At 31.5% G+C, this 3,975-nt stretch overlaps 1 long non-coding RNA gene across 1 annotated transcript; it reads right to left on the bottom strand.

Moving 5' to 3' along the window:
• Positions 1 to 719: 719 nt before the first annotated feature.
• On the bottom strand, positions 720 to 2,652 carry LOC149416567 (uncharacterized). Its single transcript, XR_016303407.1, has 3 exons — positions 2,059 to 2,652; positions 1,107 to 1,247; positions 720 to 861 (listed from the first exon to the last, which is right to left on the bottom strand). It is a non-coding gene; the product is annotated as an uncharacterized LOC149416567 (long non-coding RNA).
• Positions 2,653 to 3,975: the final 1,323 nt, after the last annotated feature.

Below are 3,975 nucleotides of genomic sequence, written 5' to 3'. Positions count from 1 at the left end.
TTCGGGTTGAATCTTGCGATCATACATAAAGATAGTTGCCAATAAAAATGTGCGGTGAAAAAATGAAGACAACGTTGGTAGTTCTTATTCGAAGTATGATACAGTTAAAAGTGACCGATGAGGATAGGGTCCCATTAGCGCAGTTGGTAGAGCATTGTCCCGGAAAGACAAGGGTCCTGGGTTCGTGTCCCAGATGTGACCGTTTCCTTTTCTGATTTTTCTGTTTCAGATTTGCGTTTAAAAATCACTAATATTGTCTTCAATATTTAAATATTATAATTTGAGGTTTTACTCAATAAGTTATTCCGAAAAATAATAATTCATTTCTAGACTTGCAGAAAAAGTCAATAGATGTCGCACATTAAAAATAAAAACAATAAGATAGGTTTATCTATAAGACGCTGTCTAGGATTGCATTTAGTTCGGGTTGAATCTTGCGATCATACATAAAGATAGTTGCCAATAAAAATGTGCGGTGAAAAAATGAAGACAACGTTGGTAGTTCTTATTCGAAGTATGATACAGTTAAAAGTGACCGATGAGGATAGGGTCCCATTAGCGCAGTTGGTAGAGCAGTGTCCCGGAAAGACAAGGGTCCTGGGTTCGTGTTCCAGATGTGACCGTTTCCTTTTCTGATTTTTCTGTTTCAGATTTGCGTTTAAAAATCACTAATATTGTCTTCAATATTTAAATTACTAAAATTATTTAACTTACATTCGAAATTTGCTCTTCAAAAGCTTCTTGCGTTATTCTTTGTGATTTGTTTTTATTTTCCAACAAGGAAATGTCATTTACAAGGAAGTCATCGTGTTGATAATATATGGGCGTTGTTTGTTTGGAAGTTGAAGGTATATCTTCAATCTGAAACAAAAAGCGGGTATGTACACAAAGGGGAAAGAAAGGGTGAAGGGGTCAAGCTTTGTTTTTATCCCTTTGGAATTGCTTGACCCCCCCGGTAGTCGATTTATTCATTAATTACAGGAATTATTATTTTAAATACTATTATTTTTGTATCAAAATCGCGTCCGGTACAACTATTTCCAAATGGTTAGCCAAAAAAGGCCTAGGTATACAATATGTCATCATTACTGCTTTTAAAAACTTACACTTATGACAGGTGGATTAATAACATCCTTGAGCGCATTAATGTGTGCTGTAGGCAGTGCCCGGTGCCCTACAGTCGGAATCAATTCTTTAATATCATCTTGAGATATTATCAGGAGTGTTTTCGAGTCTATGGCTTGAGTCTGAAATAAAGAAATAAAACGACGAGAAAATACAAAAATTTTCAAAACAAGAAAATAAAAATTTATTTTTCAAAGGAATGGAAATTATTCATTAAAAAAAATGTATATTTATACAACAGCAGATACCGAACACCCTGTATCATGAATCAAGCTGAGATAAAATAGTTTTAATAATGAAATTATTTCATTTATATGAAAATTTCAAATGTAAACATTAACAATGGGTCACCCTGTATTTAAAAAAACATATCCCTCCCAAAAAAAAAAAAACAACAGAATTCAATGTTCAAAATGTCCGAATTAATAATTTGCAATACACATTTATTAAAATTAAATATAACCTGCTATGATTGACCATCCATAGGTACGATTTCAAAGCTAGTTTGGTTGGTTCTAGTTTCTGGCTAGGGTAAAACTGTAACTTAGAATATACTACAGTTTCAAACAACATTCGTTCAATACAAAATAATACTGGCGGAAACAAACAAAGAAATAAAGGCGCCCTTGAAGTGATTTTGCACAAAAACGGCGCTATACAAGTGATCCAATTATTTATTTTTTTATATACCACTATCTGTAACTTGTGTCATGACTCCTGACACAATCTTGGTTGTAGCGTCAACACGCACTCTTCAAACTAGGTACATAATAAATACAAATCTTCTAAATCTATTGCGTAGGTACTTGAGTCATGGAATAATGAAGGTGCCAGTTTCTAAATCAAATAGAATGGATATTATCATAATATATAATATCATAGTTCCATGATCTAAATTCTAAATCAATAAAAAAATGAAAAAAGAAAACTCACCTTTAAATGTTTCTATGTAAGCCTCCAGATTCCAAGAAATTAAATAATCCTCCACGGTTTTGTCTGCCATTATCACTAGGAACTAGGAACAGCGGTTAAAATAAATTCAATTCAATTCAAAAATAAATTCGCAACGCGCGCAACGAACGTCAATTTACGTATGGTGCGAACTGTGACGATCTGAGAACTGCGTCGTAAATGAACACCTGCGTCGACCGCTAGCGACGGCAAAAAGATCTACCAAAGTTCGGGAGATTTAACTAAAGTTTTGTTGCACTTTGCCTAAGTTTGTGCAAAGCAACTAATTGTTATGTAAAAATACCAAATTTAGATATTCCAACCTCAGTTTTGCTATATGAACAAAACATTTAACCAAACTAGATGTTTAGTTAAATTTAGCTAAATACTTTGGGAAGTAACACATAAACTTAAGTTACTAAAGTGAAATAGGTTTAGTAAATTACTTTAGCTTGATTAACCAAACCGATTATTTTGTTTAGGTAAGTATGCTTTTAGTGTGCTATTATTTTATTTATTTATTTATTTATCGTTTCTTTACATTGTATCTTTTGTTTAAGTTATAATTTTTAACCTCACTAGGACAAGCCTGTGTTGAGGTTAATAATTTTACAAAATATTAAAAAAATAGTACAAAGATTATAAGAGATTAAAAATAGTACAAATATAAAAAAAATAATTCAAATATTAAGATAACAATATTGTTACATTGACGTTTCTGCGAATTGGATACCTACATGGTACCTATCAGCCTATTCATTATAATATAATGCTGTAAACATGTAGGGTGACCAAGATATTTAATTGCAATAAAAATGTAACAAACTATTATTTTTTTTTAAACAGAGAAGAAAGAAAGAGAGAAAAAAACATTTACATTAAAAAAAGAAAAGGATGAAAAAATTAACTTATTCAAAATATTATGCCACAATTTAAAAGGACAAAGATGAAAGAATATGTTGGAAATCCTCGGATGGCAGAAATAATTTAACATTCTTTTTAAATGTACACAAGGAATTTGACGATTTAATGTGATCTGGAAGGCTATTAAATAAAAGTGGAGCCTGGTACAAATAATGTCTCTGCCCAAATGAGGATTTAGGGTGAATTGCCATAAAGTTCAGACCAGAGCCAATTCTTGTAGTACGAATTTGTTGCGTTCTTTTAGCAGAACTAATATTGTTAAAAAATCTGCATAACGTTTGTAGGATAAATAGTTGTTTTAAATTCATGATATTACATTCCTTATAAAGTAACTGTGTAGGATATGTAAATTTTTTCTTATACATAACTTTGAGAATCAGTTTTTGGGCAATATTAAGTGGTTCTATTACAGTCTTCAGGCAGGAACCCCAGCACACTATATTATATGAAAGTAGGCACTGAATTATAGCAAAATACACTGTTTTTAATTTTTCCTTGTCTAGTACATGTCTGAGATCTTTAAAAATATAGATAAGTCTCCTAACTTTATTTACTAACATTTCGACATGATCATTCCACCTCAAAAATTTATCAATTTTTACCCCCAGGTATTTGAGGCTGTCTACACTTTCCAAGGGGTTGCAGTTACACGTTTGCACACAATTGTGAATAATCAAATTATGAGAGGTAGATGGCTGACTTTTATAAGAAATGCTAAAAGTGATGTATTTGGTTTTTTGTGTATTTAAAGTTAAAATATTATTACTCAGATAATTATTAACTATTCCTAAACCTGTATCACATTTTTCAAAAGTTTCACTCCAATTTTTACCCTCAAATATTAAGGCAGTGTCATCTGCAAAACTAACAATGTTACCTGGAATTTTTAGACTGCATAAATCGTTTATATAAATAAGAAATAATATTGGCCCGAGTACACTACCTTGTGGTACTCCAAATGAGATAGATTTACTA

The sequence above is a fragment of the Hesperophylax consimilis genome, chromosome 16, assembly GCF_061612785.1.
Source record: "Hesperophylax consimilis isolate HC1 chromosome 16, BYU_Hcon_1.0, whole genome shotgun sequence".
In the NCBI taxonomy this organism is placed as follows: Eukaryota; Metazoa; Arthropoda; class Insecta; order Trichoptera; family Limnephilidae; genus Hesperophylax; species Hesperophylax consimilis.
The sequence above is the reverse complement of the archived record's forward strand: the minus strand, read 5'-3'. Positions and strand labels throughout refer to the sequence as shown.